At 35.7% G+C, this 21,540-nt stretch overlaps 1 long non-coding RNA gene across 1 annotated transcript in view; it reads right to left on the bottom strand.

Moving 5' to 3' along the window:
* Window positions 1–6,118: 6,118 nt before the first annotated feature.
* Window positions 6,119–21,540, bottom strand: part of LOC141419836 (uncharacterized) — a 42,870-nt gene continuing 27,448 nt past the window's right edge. Inside the window, exons 5-6 of the long non-coding RNA XR_012444550.1 lie at window positions 6,840–6,865; window positions 6,119–6,456 (exon numbers count right to left, since the gene is read on the bottom strand). This is a non-coding gene — a long non-coding RNA (uncharacterized lncRNA). The remainder of the gene's footprint in view (window positions 6,457–6,839; window positions 6,866–21,540) is intronic.

Here is a 21,540-nt window from a genome sequence, read left to right on the forward strand (position 1 = left end):
ATAGGAGGAAAAGGATGGAAGCAGAAAAGAAAGGAACAAATAAGAATTTTCTTGGAATTAGGAACTGAAGAGCTTTGTACTTTGACAAAGGGACATTTTTAATATTTGTAGCATGGCTACAGTCTGGTGAGGCTCCCTTCCCAGAGTATGATACCCCAGGCTTATTAGTTCATTTTCCCCCAGAACATATGTTTTCTCCTCAAAGATTTGCTGGGTTCAATGCGCTTTGAGGCCATATCCTCAAATTTTTGCAACAAATGTATTTTGGAGCTACCTATCTGTCTGATTATCTCCACAATAGCGTCGTTGGAAATTTCAAATCACCTAAACCTGAAGACACTGTCAACCAGAGTGGAGGTGAGCAGCTGGTTTATGGGATAAGATGTAATGTTCCAGATGCCCACCCTAAGTCTTAACCATCTTAGGAGTAGGAATTGTACCTCTTTCAGACGGTTGGTCATGGCTTCTCTTAGCCCCATCAGCATCAGAGATGCTGCCATCGCTCCCAAACCCACTCTTTCTCCCCTAAAGGATAGCTTTGCAGAGGAGAAAACGAGGCAAGGTTTGAGTCTTGGCAGGCAGTTCCACAGGCTGCTATGACTACAACCTAATGCTTGGTGTCTGATGTCACAACCGGTTTCTCCGCTACCTATAGAGCCAATCACCTATCAGAATACAGCTGTCTCTAGCCAATCAGGACCTGCATGCTTTTGCCTAGCCTTTGGGGTGTGCTGCTGGTTGCTATGCAGCATTTTTAAATCTTAACTTCAAGCATTTTCCTCCATCTTTAAAAAATACATTCATACTAGTGAAAATTTGTTCTAGTCCGAATGCCATTACTGAATGGCACAAGTTATAGTCACTTTTGGTTTTGTTTTTTTTGTTTTTGACTTAGAATCTTGCTATAGAGCTAACATTTCCTACAAACTCACTTTGTACTCGAGGCTGGCCTCAAATTCATGATCCTCTTATCTTAGTCTTCCTAGTATTAGCCTCAAATTCACGATCCACCTACTTCAGCCTTCCTAGTACTGGCCTAGCACGATATTCCTGCCTCAGCCTTCCTAGTGTGGAGACTACAGATGTGCCATCACAGTTGGCTTGTATTCACTTCTTTAAAGTTTCATTTACTCATTCATTCAGTTGTTCAACAGAAATTTTTAGAGCACATAAGTGTTTGACAGTATAGTAGAGATGCTGTGGGTTACAGTGTCGTGGGGTTGAACACATACTGTGGTTACCATTTTCGAAGAACTCACACACCTTGCTCAAATCATTAAAACTAGGAGCATTGTGGAAGAAATAGCAAGACAGTCATCTTTCAAGGATTATCATACTCTAAATTAAGTCACATCTTACTAGCTTTAAAAATTTTTTATACTTGTAGTTTCTCAATTATTTTGCCAAATAAATATATAATATAATATATATGAATTTTTCCATAAATTCAAACTGAATGACTGAGTGCTAAATTATTTTCAAAATTCTGTGCACAGATCAAAAAAGTACAAGACTTGGGCTTAATATATATGTATGTGTTTGGAGGACAAGGGGGAATTAAAGAAAGGAAAAAGACTTTTTATAGAAACTACATTTTAATTAGGAGCCCAAGACCATGGTACTTTATCAAAGGGATGTATTTAATATTATGGAACGTGCTTAGTAGATTTGTTAGTCTGGTGAGGGAGGTATCCCTTCCTTCCAAAATTGCGACACCAGGCCTAGTTTTAGACCATTTAGAATTTGATTTTTATTAGGAATCTAGCAAAAAGCCACATTGAGGCACATAGTAAGGCTATGATGGTAAACAGCAGGATTTTAAATTTATGACAAATCAACTTTTGGAATATTGAACAGAGATTTTTAGGAATTAAATTTTAGAAGCTGTTTCATCTCTAACAATAGTCTAACTAGGGTTATAGCCATAGTTTTACTTAGCTAAATCTGTTTAGAGTTACTTAGGGAGCTTGCTCTTTGGTTACAGAGTTGGCAACACATTTCCTTCTCCAGATAAAGCAAAGGACATGGAGAGTTCATTTTTTATGATGGTAAGTATTTGCTTTTGTTGAAAATAGTGATAGGCAGCTGTCTTGTCTACTGTGGACTGAATTAACGTAAAACCTTTGAAAGGTTAATTTTAAGGGGTTAGGTGGGTTTTTTCAGAATGTTTAACTTTTGTTAAATAAAGATTAAGAGGCAATAGCTTTTATGATTTTTATCATATTAATTAAAAGAAAAGATGTCTGATTAAAGCAATGGTTGCCATGTACAGCCCTCAATTCTAGCCTTTTGGTCATTTCATCAGAGAAAGAGCCAAGGAGGGGCTCCCATCTCATGAGATCCTCTATGTTTGCTAAATTTTGTTCAGATTTTAAAAGAATTTTTATATACTGTTTTGGTTTTACACCAGTTTAAGAGTTTCAGGATGCTACATTTTAGCTAAGGCTGACTAAGAATAAAACCTTAAAATGACCTTGACCAGCAAGCTATCTCAGTACAAGCAAGAAAGCAGAAGGGAGAGAGAATGTACCAACAACCAACGATCTTCGTATGTCATCCCCTGTAATTATAGTTTATGTTGTAAAAGGCATATGTTTAAAAGTTTTTCCTAAGTTAAGCAAATCTGAATCAAAAATACAGCTTAAAGTCCCTAGTAAAAGAACCCAGTTAGGCAATTTATAATGTTGTTTTTAAAATATGCTGTAAAAATAAAATGAAAGCAAACTCAAGAGTCTTCATGTGTAGTAAAAAGAAGAAAGCCATTAATGACAGCATTTTGACAGAGTTAGAGGACTGATATTAGGTGGAGTGATCCAACAATAAGGGGAATAAGGTGAAGATAAAGAAACTGTTAATATTTTAGCCTACTCCTGTCCATAACAGCAAGAGCTAAACAGATATTTAATTAAGGTAGATTTCTGGCCATGGAAGTTGCTGTTTGAGGTTTGGGGGGGCTTTTTGGTTTTGGATTTTTTTAAAGAAATGTTTAAGATCTTATTTTATGTGTCTCTGTCTTCTGGGGAGCTGAGTGGCCCAGGTGTGAGGAGACCAATCTTTTATATACACCTTTCAGACAAAGGGTAAATGTTCCTTGCAAACTAGGAATGACACATGTGCCTAAAAGGGGAAGGCTGACTTCTCATGGGCATTACCCAAAGAGCCATGTGACTTCCATTGGGAATTAGAAGGAACTTTGTGGCACTACATGAGATGCAACATCCTTGCCTACCTGGCAATTAAGATCGGATTGTCTGCACTATAATATGTGCAATTTGCCACTTACCTAGTAATAGCCAAGGTTTCCTCAACAATCTTCTAGGGAGTATACCTACAGATATTCCTCAGTCAAGATGACAGGGGTGAACATTATAAAACTTACCTGGATCCCCACTATGTCTTCATCACTGTCAGCATTAAATACACAGTATCTGCCTGTGAGGATGCAATCAAATCTAATTCATGATTAGAAATATGAGCCACATATTCATGATTTCACCACATATAGGCCACAAATAGGGAGAAATAAAAGAATGCACAGAGCATTCATCAAATGTCTATCTGACAATAAAGAGGTTTCACATGAATGAATGTAGCACCCTGTGTTAACTGTACATTAGGTAAAGCCTACAATTGCTCAAGATACAATTGCTCTTCAAGTACACCTGCCCATTGATGCCTTCAAAATCATTGTTAAGGGACACTTCAACTTTACCTGGATACTTGGATTAAGCTGAGATTGATGGTAGCAGGGGGTCCATCACTTCTTGTTCAAACACCTACAAAAAATCCTGTACTTATTACTAGGTTGACAGGACCAGATCAACGACAAGGAAGCATGATGTCATCTTCTCTCAACATTCACGTGTTTGACATAAAATTTTCTGCCACATAAAATGTTTAAACCCTTGGTCACTACAACTCCTAAGGACACTGCCAGTTTTTCCTAAACCACTACACTGAAACATGATGACAGTAAGGGTTAGAGCCACAATCATCACTTACCTATGTTTTTGAAGGGCAGATTTTCTGTGCTGTGATGTAGACCTACACCAGAATGTACGTGTATACCAGCTATGTTCCACATGAGGATTTTATTAGCTCACTGTCATGTTTTGGCCTGTCTCTGAAAAACACATCATGGCAAACAAATTTAGTAAGTACCTGAAGATACCTGTATTCATGGTAATATCCTAGGTCACTGTATTACTTCAGGATTCAGTAGCACTACTTGAATAACTGCAGATGTCTATGAACAAAAACTTGTAAGAGCCCTATTACTCTCCTGAAAAGATTCCTACAGAAATTACTTGGTTGAGATTGCTGGGATGGACAGTACAAACTTTGCTTGGATCCCTCCTTTGTCTTCTATCATTGGGAGCGTTAAATGTACATTTTCTGCATGGAAGGGTATGGTAAGATATGACTCACATTTTGAAATACAAGAAAGTACATCTTTTAATATCAAGTAGGGAAAAATGTAGGGAAATATAAGAATGCACAAAGCATTTGTCAAAGGTACATCTGACCATAAAGACATCTCAAATGAGTGAATGTGGCATCTTATATTGGTACATGAGCCAAGACCTTCACAGAATTAATGCTAAGAAACATGGCAATACCCAGATACACAAACCCTCCTCATCTACCCAAATATTGACTATTAAATGGTGTACATTGCACTAGGACCACGTTATCACCTAATGAGTTCTTAGCAATGATTGATTGGTCAATAATCCATTAGGGATCACTCTGTTCTCTTGCAGAGAACCTGTGAGAAAACATGCACAAATGTCTTTCAGGACACAAGTTAACCTTCCAGGACACTTATATATTACCTTGAACAATGCTATTTGTGGTATACTTCAACTCTACTTGAATACATGGATTAATCTGATATGAACTCTGTTTTTTAGAAATTCCATCCATCCTTGACCAGGCACCTACAAAATATCCTATGCCTACAACCACATTCAATGTCAGCAATAATGACAAAGAACCAGGACACAACCAATGCCCCAACACACACAAGTTCAACATGAATTTTCACTGCTATGTAAAAAGTATAAGCTCATAGCCACTCACAATTGCAAAGGGGTCCATCATTTCTTACCTGAGCACCTATAACAAAAGCTTAGTCACAAGAGGACTGGAGACACCAACATACTTTGCTTTGTAGATGAAGGTCAGAAGTCTTATGCAACACTAACCTGGATACCAAGATTATTCCAATTGATGACCACTTTTGTCTCACTGGGATATGTGGACCCGTCTCAGACAAACATATCAGGGAAATTCTATGTGGCACATGAGGTTCCCCAGGTCATTGTATCATTTCAGGGTCCAACACCACTAGGAAACTTACAGGGTCCAAGGACGTGGCCTTGTAAAAGAACCTTTCCTCTCTTAAGAGGATATTTGCAAATATTCCCCCATCCCTAACCCCTTGATAGAAACCCAGAAGAGTACTTATATCACTCTTTTTTTTTGGCAATACTTGGATTTGAACTCAGGGTCTCTCACTTGCTCGGCAGGGTTTCTCCCACTTGAGCCACTCCATCAACCCTTTTTGGTTGGGTATTTTTCAAGGTAGGGTCTCACAAAGTATTTGCCTGGGCTGACGTTAAACAGCAATTCTCTTGATTTCTGCCTCTTGACTAGCTAGGATGATAGTCGCGAGCCACCGGTGCCTGGTCTTACATCACTCTTATACCTCTAAGGTTTGGTGTCTCCATATGCATTACCTGTCAGCAAGGATGTAATAATGGGGCTTGCAGTATTGTTACAAACGTGCATGCTTTTGTTCAGTCAATCATGTGAAAAAAGAGGGGAAAGGTGATAGAGCCCAAAACATTCCTCAGATGGACAACTAAGAACGAGAAGGTCTTAATGATTGAATTTAGCCTCTTTTAAAGCCTATATACTACCCACAGACTAACTAGAATACGCAAAAGAAAAAAATAGACATGGCAGCACCACAAGAGACAAAACCTCACTACTTACCTGATATTTAACAGCACATGATCTTCACTGTCACATGTGCAGTTTGTCACTTATCTTGTAATTAGCAAGATTCCATCAACAATTCTTTAAGGGTTGCTGTGCTCTTGTAACGGGAATATGAAAAAAAATATACAAAATGGTGTATCAGAGTACAGTTTGCCTTAGCAGAACACCTGCCCCTTCCTTGCCTGCACCATTATTATGGGACATTTCAACTCTACCTGTATTCATGAATTACTTCAAGTAACAGAATTGCAGGAGTTTCCACTCTTTCCAGCCTAGAAACATGGAAAATTTCCTCTTCTGTTGGCAGGTCAACAACAATGGCAAAGAACATCAGTATACTACAAATTCCTCAGTGCACACAGATTCAACATAAATTTTTTTGCCATAGAAAAATTACAAACACATATTCCCTGGAATTGCCGAGTATTCCATAGTTTCTTAACTCAGCATCTGAAACAAAAGCATGTTGAAGGGAGGGGTTAGGAATACCCTCCTTACTTACCTGAACATAATATGTCCTATTCTAAAATTTAGGATCATATGAGCACTTAGCTATGTGGGAGAAATTTTACTCTAGATTTCTTAAAGTCACTGTGCATCTTAACCTGTCTCTGAGAAACACATCCTGGAAAATGCATTTGCTTCTTATCTCATTCTCCCTGTACATATGAAAGTTCTTGAAGTCATTATATCACTTCAGGATTCATCTATACTACCCGGACACTAGCAAAGGTTCATGTACACATCCTTGTAAGAGAACTCTTACTATCTTGAGAGGATACCTGTAAGAATTCCACAGTCAATGTCAAAGTGATGGATATAAGGAATATTACCTTGATGTCTGCTTATGCCTCTATCCCTGCAAGAAATAAACACACATTATTTGTTTACAATGACACATAAAAATCAAACTCTAGACAGAAATAGGAGGGTTATATTCATGTTTTCACCACATACATGCGAAATAGGGAGAAATGAGGAGTACTCTATGCATTCATCAAATGTGCACCTGAAAATTCAACTGTCAATGTCAAATTAATGGAAGCAATGAAATTACATGGATCTCTCCTTATGTCTTTACCATTACAATCTTTAATAAACATTGTTGCTCAGCAAGCATACAATTCAATTTGCTCATGTTGAGTAATGTAGGTAGCTATTAAAGTTTGAAAAGCATGCATGCAAAAATGTTGAAAAATATAAATGGTTCCTGATGATTTACTACATATATCTGAAATTGAGAAGACCTCTAATGACCAAATATAGCATAATCTGTTTTTATATTGTAGCATATATATTATATATATTACAACACAGACACAGGATACATTAAATATATTTAACTAATATTATTTATATTGTAACCTAATGAAAGGTGTGTGCTGGGTGGTGCATGCTTGTGCTTTCTTAAAAGATTATTCAGTAGGTTTTATTTTGTAGTTCCAGATCCTTATTCTGTCTTGCTTTGCTTTCCGTGCCACCTGTCCCAATTTTACCCTGCTTCATTTTCCCCCTAAATGGTTTTGATTTAATCTTAAGGAGGATGGGGCATTGAAGGTCTGTCTTTTATGGCTCTGTTCAGTTGAAAAGTGGCATTAGACCTGCCTAACAGGGGACTGACAATTGCACCATATTTGGTCAAAAAGTGACCTGGAGCCAGGCACGGGTGGCTCATTCTTATAATCCTAGCTACTCAGGAAGCAGCGATCAGAAGGATCGAGGTTCCAAGCCAGCCCAGGCAAATAGTTCAGGAAGATCTTATCTCGAAAAACCCTTCACAAAAATAGGGCTGGTGGAGTGGCTCAAGGTGTAGACCCTGAGTTCAAGCCCCAGTACCTCAAAAAAAAAAAAGTGACTTGGAAGCAGATGATATCAGAACTATGATTTTTTTTCTTTTTTTTCTTTTATTCATATATGCATACAATGTTTGGGTCATTTCTCCCAATATGATATGTTTTTGTACTGTAAAAGGAGTTACGTGAGAAATTAGAGAGGACCATACACCATTAAAACAAAATAAAGAGTAACAGAATAGTAACTATATAAACAGCTGTTCAGTATTTGAAAAGCAGGAGTCCCTAGAAAACCATCAGGTTAGAAGATCCCTTATGGTGAGTGTACAATTAGTCATACATTGATCTGGTTGTGGAGATTAATAGACTGAGGAAACATTGAGATATTTGGAATATAAACATGGCACACAACTTTCATGAGGCCACAAGGACTTCCTTGGCCGAAGGTTTAGGAAAATTTGATTTTGAAGAATGTTTTGTTTCTGTTATTATTATATTTGAATTTATGAGATAAATGTCTTGGGCTAGCTGTGTCATAGAAGGTCTTTTGAGTAAAGTTTGATAAGGGACTTTATATGTTATATTGTGTAATGATGTTAAAGGTATGAAAATAGAGGATAATTATCAGTTGATCATACCATTGGAAAATAGATCTTGTTTTTTTATGTGGGAATACTGGTAAGTTACTAGGTGTTGATAAGGTCTTTATCTTTTGTTTTTGTATCTAGGTGAGTGTGATATTACATTTTCCTATCCAGTTTAGGGATAGGCAGGACCATGGATTGTTCTCACATAACATTTTGTTAGAAGTTTTTCAGTGAGATTTTTGACATACACATTTATTTTATATTTAATTAGTGACATACCAATTAGCAGTTTTGAGTATTGATATGTTTTTATAAATAGTTGGAGAGATTTAACACGGTCTTTTAGTGGCATTTTTATTATAGGTGTGATTTATTGTTTTTAACATAAAGGGGTCTTCTGACTTTGTTGACGTATACTGGAAATTAACTAGGTATGTCAACTTCAAGTTAATAATACATTTTAAGTATTTTTTATTGCTAATTTTTATCTTAGGTGATTGTGGAGATTTGTATGGCCTTTTTTGAAAGCACATATATTTTGAACCTTGGTCAATCATTGTTGTGAGTCTGAATTTTTTTTCCTGTTTATACAAAGTGGTATTAATTTTATTTTTTCCATTTTTATTGGTATATATTCATGGTACAGGGGGGATTTATTGTGACAATTCTGAATAGCCTTACATTGTACATTGGTTAGATTGCCCCCTCCATCTCCCCCTGTCACCTCCTCCCTGTCCCACTTAAAGCAATCACAAGCGGTTTCATTGTTCCATTTCCTATATGTATATGAAACTCATCAACCATATTCTGTCACATTCATCTCCTCTTTTCATCCTCCCTCCCACAAGTACTCCCCCCAAGCTGTATCTATTTCATAGTACTGTCTTTCAATATTAATTCCAAAGTCAATGTTCAAAGCGGTTTCTCAGTGTGTCTCAGCTGTGAGTATACTTCACTTTGGTCAGTTCAATCCCTTCCATTGCTCTTCCTTACCCCTTCCCTCCCACCTCCTATTATTTGACAGTTTTCAGTGCACATCATTATACTCTTTACATGTGCAGATGTGAAGTGTTTCAATATTGGTGACTCTGTATCATTCTCTTTTCCTTTCCCTCCTCCTCCAAGTTCCCTGGAGTAGTTCCACTATTGCCAACATGTTCTACCTGCAGATGTGTATGATCATGTTTGTTTTTTCAGTATATGTGTATCTTTTGAATCTATCTTCACATTTGAGAGAAAATATGCAGCCTTTGGCTTTCTGAACCTGGCTTATTTCACTTAACATGATGTCCTCCAATTGCATCCATTTACCTTCAGACCACATGTCATCATTCTTTATGGTTGAGTAAAACTCCATTGTGTATATATATCTGTATCTCACATTTTCTTGATCCATTCATCAGTTGTAGGGCATCTGGGTTGTTTTCAAAGCTTAGCTATTGTGAATAGTGCTGTGATGAACATCGATGTACAGGTGTCTTTTCTGTATCCTGTCTTATATTCCTTTGGGTAGATGATCAGGAGGGTATCACTGGATCATATGGCAGTTCTATATTTATCTTTCTGAGTGATCTCCATACTGCTTTCCACAGTGGTTGTACTAATTTGCACACCCATCAGCAGCGTATAAGGGTTCCCGTTTTGCTGCATCCTCATCAGCATTTGTTGTTATAATTGTTCTTGATTACGGCCATTCTAACCAGGGTGAGATGAGAGCAGTGTAGTTTTGATTTGCATTTCTTTAATGGGCAGAGAAGTTGAACACTTCGTGTTTTCATTGGCCATTTGTACCTTTTCCTTTGAAAATTTCCTATTCAATTCATGTGCCCATTTCTTCATTGGGGTGTTGACTCTTTGGGGTTAAGTTTTTTGAGCTCCCTGTAGATTCTGGATATTAGTCCCTTATCAGATGAATAGCTGGCAAAGATTTTCTCCCACGCTGTGGGCTGTCTCTTGAGTCTGGTGACTGTTTCTTTTGCTGTGCAGAAGCTCTTTAGTTTGATGCAGTCCCATTTTTCATTCTTTCTTTTTATTTTTGAGACATTGGTGTTCTATTTAAGAAGTCATTGTCTACTGCTTCCTGTAGTTATTTCAAAGTTCCAGGATTTGAATTAAGGTTCCATTTTGAGTTGATATTAGTATGGGGTGAAAGACAAGTTTCTAGTTTTAAGCTTCTACATGTGGGTATCCAGCAATATTTGTTGAAGAGGCTGGATGCAAGTTCTTAATTAATCTTCATAATAACTTGGTGAGATAGGAGTTTTATTTTATTTTTTTTTTAAAAACCTTCCTTTATTCCTTCTACTGAGGTTTGAACTCAGAGCTTCACACTTGCTAGGCAGGCACTTTACCACTTGAGCCATTCCAGCAGCCCTAAAATCCTGTGTTTCATAGTTGAAGAAACAGAGGTTCAGAAAGAAGTCAGTGAGTCACCTTCACCTTTGGAAGGTGGAGGCACTGGGATTAAGGCCAGGTTTACATAACTTTAATGCTTGTGCTCTTTTTTTGTAACTTTTATTATAAAATAAAAAGTTAGAGAATACAGGTAGTTAAAATGAAGGGGAAAAACAGAACCTATAATTCTAAAATTGTTCATTACGCTTTGCAGTTTTGTAAATATCATTTGGATGCAGTGGGGAGAGATGGCCCAAACAATGTATACACATATGAATAAATGTATAAACAATTAAAAATAAATCAATATAAATAAATCTGTAAAAAGGTGGTAGAGCACCTGCTTTGTAAGCATGAAACCCTGAGTTCAAACCCCAGTGTCACCAAAAAAATAAGAAGAAGAAGAAGCACAGGCATTCAATTTGGAAAGGCTGTATACTATGCAATGTGGTACTCTGGAAAAATATGAAACTATAGGGAAAGTAAAAATTATATCTATATCAGTGGTTTCCAGGAGTTATGGGAGAGAGGGATGAATTAGTGGGGTGCAGAGGACTTTTAGGGAAACTTGATTATTCATTGTGATTCTATAATGACAGATGCATATTATCTTTTGTCAAGTCCTCTAGAAGGGGCCTAGAGGTGTGGCTCAGGTGGTAGAGCACCTGCCTAGCAAGTGCAAAGCCCTGAGTTCAAACTCTAGTGCTAACTACTTATATATATATATGTATGTATTATATTTTTGTATATATAATATGTAAAAAGAGAGAATGTGTAAGACCCAGAGTGTGAACTCTAACTATGGATGTTGGATGATAATGATGGGTTAACATAGGTTTATCAATTATAACAAACATACTGTATGCAGGTTCCAAGTTACATGTAAAATATAATGTCATGCTTAACAAGGATAAATGCATTTGGATAGATAAATAGATAGACAAAATCCAAATGATATTTATAAAACTGCAAAGAGTAATTAACAACTTCAGAATTATAGGGTTCTATTTTTTTCCCTTTATTTAACTACCTATTATCTAATTTTTTACTTTATAATAAAAGTTACCAAAAAAAACACAGGCATTAAAGTCATATACACCTGAATTTTTTTATGTTTAGGATATTTGAGATTGTTGTTAATAGGCCATTTTGTAGTTATATTTAGCTGTATTTTAGGAAGTTGTCTTTTAAAATATTATCAATTATTATAATTTTAATTTTTATTTATGAAGCTATAGATTAGCAAATTATATATCAGGACTTTTTTCTAAAAGTTACAATTTGTGATTTTTTTATTCTTAGTACATTTTAAAATGTGGACTGTTTTTAAACACTTGAGGCAGCATAGTTTAGGTCTTCTGGGCTGTCTTTTTGGTTTTGAGGGCTTTTTTGGCAGCACTGGGGAATGAACTCAGGGTCTCATGCTTCGTAGGCAGACACTTTACCACTTGCCACTCCTCCACTCCTGTTTTTGTGTTGAGTATTTTTGAGATAGGGTCTCATGAATCCATTGCTGGCCTTGAACTGCAATCCTCCTGATCTCTCTGCGTTCTGAGTAGCTAGGATTACAGGTGTGAGCCACTGGCACCTGGCTGTACTAGGTTGTTTTTAAAGTGGCTTAGGATGTTTATTTAAATAAAAATAAAAATCATTTTGGATCAAGAGGAATATAGAAGAATGTATTTTTTAATTCAAGAATATTAAAACAAGAACAGTTTGTAGGTATTTGATACAAAATATTATAGGGATTATAGATTATGGGGTAAATAGGCACTACATATTTCTTTAAGTTTTGTGGGAATTTGTATTTGTTACCTGGTTTTAATACAGGGAGAATAAGTAAGGGGATTGACAAGGCACCAATAATCTAGATTTCATACACTTAGAAATTAAAGATTATGATTCTTATTTAGTGTTGGGCTTAATAAAATATTGTTTTTCATGAGAGAAATGGGAGGAGCTTTTTAAGTGAATAACAATAAACTGAGTTATTGTTGTGTTAGATGTTTTGGGGTTTTAGACCTGAGAATTTATTTTTGGTAAGATCTTTAGGGGAATGTTAGGGTTTTTTTTTTTGCTGGGGGCTTATTAGGATTCAGGAATTACATAGAATAGCTGACATTTAGATGTATTGTGGCCTGTAACATAGTCAAAATAGGTCCAGTTGGGGAGGTACTAGTGAGAGTGGGGAAGGTGAATGAAAGAGAGTAAGGTGAAAGTATACGGTTGATGGACTTCATATAGCTATATGAAATAAAACAAAGAAACCTCTTGCAATTGCTTTAAGTGGTGCGGGAAGAGGGTTGAGGGGAAGAGACGATAGGGACAAAGTATCTAACATACAATAAAAGTCTAATCAGAATTGTCATTATGAATCCCTCCCTGTATAACAAAAATATCCTAATAAAAATGTTTATTTATTTATTTATTATTGTTTTAAGGCTTGGGTCATTTCTCCCCCCTGCCCCACCCCCTCCCTTATCACCCCCTCCACCCCCTCCCTCTCCCCCCCACCCCTCAATACCTGGCAGAAACTATTTTGCCCTTATCTCTAATTTTGTTGAAGAGAGAGTATAAGCAATAATAGGAAGGACCAAGGGTTTTTGCTAGAGTTGAGATAAGGTTAGCTATACAGGGAGTTGACTCACATTAATTTCCTGTGCGTGTGTGTTGCCTTCTAGGTTAATTCTTTTTGATCTAACTTTTTCTCTAGTTCCTGGTCCCCTTCTCCTATTGGCCTCAGTTGCTTTTAAGATATCTGCTTTAGTTTCTCTGCGTTAAGGGCAACAAATGCTAGCTAATTTTTTAGGTGTCTTACCTATCCTCACACCTCCCTTGTGTGCTCTCGCTTTATCATGTGCTCAAAGTCCAATCCCCTTGTTGTGCTTGCCCTTGATCTAATGTCCACATATGAGTGAGAACATACAATTTTTGGTCTTTTGGGCCAGTCTAACCTCACTCAGAATGATGTTCTCCAATTCCATCCATTTACCAGCGAATGATAACATTTCGTTCATCTTCATGGCTGCATAAAATTTCATTGTATATAGATACCACATTTTCTTAATCCATTTGTCAGTAGTGGAGCATGTTGGCTGTTTCCATAACTTGGCTATTGTGAATAGTGCCGCAATAAACATGGGTGTGCAGATGCCTCTGGAGTAACCTGTGTCACAGTCTTTTGGGTATATCCCCAAGAGTGGTATTGCTGGATCAAATGGTAGATCAATGTTTAGCTTTTTAAGTAGCCTCCAAATTTTTTCCAGAGTGGTTGTACTAGTTTACATTCCCACCAACAGTGTAAGAGGGTTCCTTTTTCCCCACATCCTCACCAACACCTGTTGTTGGTGGTGTTGCTAATGATGGCTATTCTAACAGGGGTGAGGTGGAATCTTAGTGTGGTTTTAATTTGCATTACCACATTTGCATTAGGTAAAGAAACTATCAAAATATCCCTATTTGCAGATGACATGATCCTATACCTTAAAGACCCAAAAAACTCTACTCAGAAGCTTCTAGACATCATCAATAGCTACAGCAAGGTAGCAGGATATAAAATGAACATAGAAAAATCATTAACATTTCTATACACTAACAATGAGCAAACGGAAAAAGAATTTATGAAAACAATTCCATTTACAATAGCCTCAAAAAAATCAAATACCTAGGTGTAAACCTAACAAAAGATGTGAATGACCTCTACAAGGAAAACTATACACTTCTGAAGAAAGAGATTGAGGAAGACTATAGAAAGTGGAGAGATCTCCCATGCTCATGGATTGGTAGAATCAACATAGTAAAAATGTCGATACTCCCAAAAGTAATCTACATGTTTAATGCAATTCCCATCAAAATTCCAATGACATTCATTAAAGAGATTGAAAAATCTACTGTGAAATTTATGTGGAAACACAAGAGGCCACGAATAGCCAAGGCAATACTCAGTCAAAAGAACAATGCTGGAGGTATCAGGATACCTGACTTCAAACTATATTACAAAGCAATAACAATAAAAACAGCATGGTACTGGCACAAAAACAGACATGAAAACCAGTGGAACAGAATAGAGGACCCACATAGGAAGCCACACAACTATAACCAACTTGTCTTTGACAAAGGAGCTAAAAATATACGATGGAGAAATAGCAGCCTCTTCAACAAAAACTGCTGGGAAAACTGGTTAGCAGTCTGCAAAAAACTGAAACTAGATCCATGTATATCACCCTATACCAATATTAACTCAAAATGGATCAAGGATCTTAATATCAGACCACAAACTCTAAAGTTGATACAGGAAAGAGTAGGAAATACTCTGAGGTTAGTAGGTATAGGTAAGAACTTTCTCAACGAAACCCCAGCAGCACAGCAACGAAGAGATAGCATAGATAAATGGGACCTCATAAAACTAAAAAGCTTCTGTTCATCAAAAGAAATGGTCTCTAAACTGAAGAGAACACCCACAGAGTGGGAGAAAATATTTGCCAGCTACACATCAGACAAAGGACTGATAACCAGAATATATAGGGAACTTAAAAAACTAAATTCTCCCAAAACTAATGAACCAATAAAGAAATGGGCAAGTGAACTAAACAGAAGTTTCTCAAAAGAAGAAATTCAAATGGCCAAAAAATACATGAAAAAATATTTATTAAAAAAGAATCAAACTACCCTGTGATAACAATGTTGGATCTATACTTTCAAGTTTATAATAAAATGATTTTAATATCTGCAATTCATTCTATTATATGGATATTGGTTTACTAACTTTGTATTGAATATTTATTATTTCCATTTTCACATCAAAAATATCATTGTAATTGTCTGCTTTATGTGTGTACTGTATATATTCCTTTTATTAAAAGTATTCCCAGACCTGGAATTATTTGCTAAAAATAAAAATATATATTTTTGTCTAATAAGAGAGTTAAACATTTTGGCAAAACAAGAAATTTTGTGAGAAATTAATTTTTTTACCTATAGGTCAGGAAAGGCATGAACCTTTTGATCTTTGAAGTCTTAGTGCTACTTTTTTTGCATAACTCTTTTTAGAAAGGGGTCTAGATAATTTATTTAAGGCATAATGTTAAGTTACAAATTTAAATGAAGTTTAGCATGGTTTTTTTTAGCATTGAGATATACCTCAGGTTTTTTAATAAGACATTGAAAGTTGACTATTTGGGGTTTGATGGAGGGAAGCATTAGGCATCTCTAGTCATTAAGGTCTACCATCTCAGAGGCAGTTGTCCCTCCTCTCTCTAGAGAGAGAAACTTTTTTTTTTTGGTGTCTTTTTTCATGGCAGTGGTAGCATACCCTCGGTGATCTCTTTGGTGCAATTAGACTTTTAGTGTAGCAGTTTTTATTTTGGGGAGTTTAGGTTTCATTTAGAAGTGTTGGGGAGGTAGTTTTTTGAGGAGGCTTAACCTTTGTGCCAACTTTTTTAAGTTTTTATTTCGATAACCAGCTCGGTTAAATCATGGATTTATTAGCCTACATTAATTATGTAAGGGAGTTTCATTGTGGCAATTCAATAGTTGCATATAGTGTGCTTTGAACAAGTTCACCTCCTCCATTATATTTCCCTAATCCTGTCTCCCCCTCCACCCTGTTTATCAAACAGTATTTGATAGACTTCATTATGATAACTTCGTGTATGTATGTAGCATACTTCAATGCTCTTCACTCCTCAGTACCCTCTCCTTTCCCTTTTCCCCTCCTACTGTGGATTCCCCCACCAGATAGTCTCCTTTTTACACTGATGTCCCATTATCATCATCATCATCATCATCATCATCATCATCATTTCAGGTCTAGATTCCACATATGAGCAAAAACGTGATGTATTTCTTTTTGATCTTGGCTTATTTTGCTTAACATGGGTGAGTAAGATTCCATTGTGATTCCACACCTTGGATATTTGTGAGTAGTGCTGCAGTAAACATGAGTGTGCAGGTGTCTCTCTTGTATGTTGATTTATATTCCTTTGGCTCTATGTGCAAGTGTGGTGTATCGGGGTCATAAGGTAGGTCTATTTTACATTTTTGCTGAACCTCCATACTGATTTTTGTAGTGACTGTACTATTTTACATTCCCACCAACAGTGTATGAGGGTTCCTTTTCTCCCACATCCTTGCTAGCATTTGTTGTTGTATGTTTTCTTCTGATTGCCATTTTGACTGGGGCGATATAAAAAAATCTCAGTGTAGCTTTGATGTGCATTTTCTTTATGGCTATCGATGTTGAAGATTTCTCCATATAGTTACTAGCCATTTGTACTTCTTCTGAGAATGTTCTGTTCAATTCATTTTCCCGATTATTTATTGGATTGTTTGTTCTTCTGGTGTTTAATTTTTTTCAGCTCTTTGTATTAATCTGGATGTTAATCCTCTATCTATTGAGTAGCAACCAAAGATTTTCTCCCGTACTCTAAGTTGTCTCTTGACTCTGGTAATTGTTTTCTTTGATGTGCGGAAGCATTTGTATTCAATGCCATCACATATATCAATTCTTGTTCTTATTTCCTAGACTATTTGAGTCCTAGTCAGAAGATAATGGCCTATGCCTACGTCTTCTAGTGTTTTCCCTGTCTTAATTGGATATGAAGATTTTAAGGCCCTCTTTAATTGAGAGGGCATGTATTTCAAAACTCTGTTAATGATTGTCCTGAGGGTGAGTTGTATGTTGGATAGTGTAGCTAATAGGCCATTTGGTAAAGTTGTATTTAGTTACATTTTGACTAGTTGTGTCATTTAGGTATTATTTTAATTTTAATTTTTTGTTTTTTAGGGCTACAGGTTAGCAAATTATTTTCTATTGTATTAGGGTTTTGGCTAAGTGTTATACTTTTTAATTTTTTAGTATGAATACTTTAAAATACATGTGGCCCATTTTTAATCCTTCAAGGCAATATTATTTAGGTGTATTGGGTTATTTTTAAAGTGTCTAGATACATTTATTTTACAGTAAACAAAAGACTGGAACTTTGGATCTAGAGAAAGATAGAAGAATATATTTTTAGATTAAGAACACTAAATCAAGCATTCTCTGTAGGTATTCAAGCCAGACTATTACAGGGATTAGAGACTATGGAGTGAATAGGCATTATAGGTACTTTTTTAAATGAGTTTTTGTTATTTGGTTCTAATGCAGGGACAAGAGGTGAGTTATAAAGAAATGGCAGGCCACCAATAATCTAGAAGTGCTCTACCACTGCACGACCCCAGTTAATAGTCTAAATTTTATAAATTTAATATATAAAGGTTGCAGTCCCCATTTAGTTTTGACCTTAATAGAATATTGTTTTCTGAATGAACTGAGTGGAACTTTTGTAGTGAAGGACAATAGCCTGAATGTTTATTATTTTGTTATGTGCTATTGTGTTTTGGACCTGAGGATTATTTTTAATAAGATGTTTTGGAGAATATTTTTGTAGGTGGAGGGCTTATTACAACTCTCAGAATGACACAGAATAGCCAATATTTAAATATGTTGTGACCCTTAAAGTAGTCAAAATATTTTTACTAATAATGTAGTTGGGGATTTGGTAAAACAAGCTTCTGACAGAGAACAAAAGTTTTATACCTTTTGGTTAGGAAATGAGCGAATCTTTGGATATTGGAGATTTTGTTGATTCTGTTTAGAAAGGGGTCTAGAGAATTTAGTTAAGGTATAATATTAAACACCAATATTTAAATGAAGTTCATCATTACCTTTATTACATTGAGAACTACCCAAGGTTTATTATAAGATATTGAAAGTTAACTAGTTGGGGCTCAATTGGAGGAAAGACTTGGGCATCTTTATTCTTTAAAGTCTGCCATTTCAGAAGCAGGTATCTCTCTCTATCTCTGGAAAGAAGGAATTTTTGCAGTCTTTTTTTATGGTAGAGGAAGTATACCCTTGATTATTTTTTTGATCCTAATTTGATCCAAGTAGACTTTTAGTGTCCTAGCTTTTTATATTCATAATATTTTAGGGGAGTATGGTTTAACTTCCTCTTTGGAGTTTATTTTGGGTCTTTTATTTTTGAGTGGGTTTACCCCCTATGTAGAGGTTTTTTTTATGACTATATTTAAACTTGGGCTTGTTTATTTTTAAATATTTAAGCATGTTTCTTGGTCTGAAATTTACCTTTTTTAAAACCTTTTCTTGTTTTTTATTATATTTTGGTTGTTAAAAACCCTAAAGGACACATTACTTTTATGTGATGTTTAAAGTCTCATTGCCTCTTTTTATAATTTGTGATCAATATTTGGTGTTGACTGACGAATGAAGGACATTTAAAAAAGTATTTGTCCTTTTGTTGAGTTAGGGTTGATGTTTGTGTATTTTTTAAGGTCATCATCAGTAAGCCTAGTATCAAAGTAGTATTTTTATTTTTTATGTACATGTAGGTGACTTTAAAATTTTTTTTAGAATTAATAGTCATAATATTGGTTGTTTATTTTTTAATTAAACATTTTAAACTTAATTTAAATTTTTATGTTTAAATTAATACTTTTAAATTGATCATTTTAATTTGGGTCAGTCTTGGGATCCAGAACTATTTTTACTGACTTGCCTGGCTCTTTGACCTGAATATCATCATCATAAGCCTAAGTCATTTTCCATATTTCATGTATCTCTTTAGTAGTATAGTCAACTGAAAATATGATATGTAAGCCTATCTAGGTTATATTATAAGTGCTAGTTACAGTTTTGAATTTATTTAAAAACTTTTGGAGGTCTTTGGAGAATTGTTTGAACCTGACTTTATAAGATATCTGTCATAGATAAAGGAAAGTATTTTGTATTATTTATATATTCATTTATTTTTGTCTTTCAGATTTTTTAGTGGTACTGGGGTTTGAACTCAGGTCCTTATCCTTGGCACTTTATCACTGAAGACACACTCTAGTCTTCTTGACTTTAGTCATTTTTCTGATGAGCTCTCCTGTTTTTGCAAGGGCTTCAATCCTCCTGGTTATGCTTCCCTCATAGCTAGGATTACAGGCATGAGCTACCATGTCCAGCTATTTTTGTTATTTTTAGGGGACATATTTTATTTGTTTTGGGATGGTATGAAGGTTTACTGTGGGTTGTTTTAGTAGGGTTAAACTTTGTTAAGGAAGGGTAAAGGAACTGAGGTTGATAAGCTGGAGGTGAGATGGGAGGTGATATAGAAAAAATAGATTAGTAGTCAGATGCTCCAGGACTGCGTGGCATGGTTGTAGATCTTGGAGTAGGGGCATAGTTGCTGTATGAGAATTTTTTGTTTTGTTTGTTTTTGTAATTGTAGGGGGGGATACCTGTTTTGGAGGAGGTCTCTTGAGGGATTTTTAATTTTTTTTCGTTTTTTCACACTGGGAACTAAACCCATGGCAGACGAGGCAAGTGCTCCTATCACTTGATCCATGCTGCTGGCCCTTTTGTTCTGTACTTGTTTTGAGATAAGGTCTCCCTAATTTTGCCTGGGCTGGCCTCAAAATCTTGATCCTACTGCCTCTGCATCCTGATTTTCTGGCTGTGTGCCACCTCAACCAGGGCTTAGGGGCGGCTCTTTAAAAATCACCTCCCTGTATAGCTATCCTTCTCTCAACCAGCAAAAACCCTTGTTCCTTCCTATTATTGCTTATACTCTCCCTACAACAAAATTAGAGATAAGGGCAAAATAGTTTCTGCCTGGTATAGAGGGGGTGGGGGGAGAGGGAGGGGGTGGAGTGGGTGGTAAGGGAGGGGGTGGGGGCAGGGGGAGAAATGACCCAAGCTTTGTATGCACATATGAATAATAAATAAACAAATAAAAAAAAGAACGCAAAAATAAATAAATAAATAAAAATTACCTTTTACTGAATTTTTAGATGTAGATATGGGAGTATAATAAATTTTTTGTTTGTTTTTAGGATTTTGGCATAGTATCATAAAAGGTATGTATATGGAATTTTAGGCCATTTTATATGTTGCATAAAATAGGTCTAATTGAAAAAGAGTATTAAAATTTAGGATTTTATTAATAGGCCAGATTTTTAATTTATATTGGGGCCATGTTATATAGTAGTACAATAAAATATTGTATTGACGATGAATGGTTTAATTTTTTTAATTTTAATGTTTTACTATATACTTTCATGGAGAAGTGTTAAGAATGTTGATGATGTCACCCACCTTGTTTAGTTTTGTTGTTTGTGTTTGGAGGAAAAGGAATAAGGAAGAAAAGAATGGAATTAGAAGATTTTTATTGGAACTCCTTTTTAATTAAGTGCCCATGACTGTTGTACTTTGACAAAGGGGTGTCTTTAATATTTTAGAGTGTGTTTAGTGAGTTTCTTATGGTTTGAAAAAGCATTATCTCTCTCTTTCATGGAAGTGTTATTCAACAGGCCTATTTTTGAAGCCATTTAGAACTCTTTTTTAACATGGAGTTTAGCACCTTGAAACAATGAGAGATCAGGATTTTAAACTTATGACAAGTGGCCTTTATGGATATTAAAACAGATTGTTAAGAATTAATTTTTAAAAGATGTTCTCTTTTAATATTTTATGTTCTCTAATTATAGTAGGTAGCTAAGGTTGTAGCTATGTTTATACTAAATAAACCTTTTTAAAGCTAATCTAGACATCTTGGTCTTTGGGTACAGCATCAGCAACTTGTCATCTTCTCTGGACAATGGAAAGGGGATGGGAGAGTCTGCTTTTAAAGATGGCAAATATTTGTTTTGTTTTTTTTAAACTAGTGGTAGCCAGCTGTCTTGACTAAGGTGGAGAGGACTGAATAAATATATAA

Source organism: Castor canadensis, chromosome X (genome assembly GCF_047511655.1).
Source record: "Castor canadensis chromosome X, mCasCan1.hap1v2, whole genome shotgun sequence".
Classification (NCBI taxonomy): domain Eukaryota; kingdom Metazoa; phylum Chordata; class Mammalia; order Rodentia; family Castoridae; genus Castor; species Castor canadensis.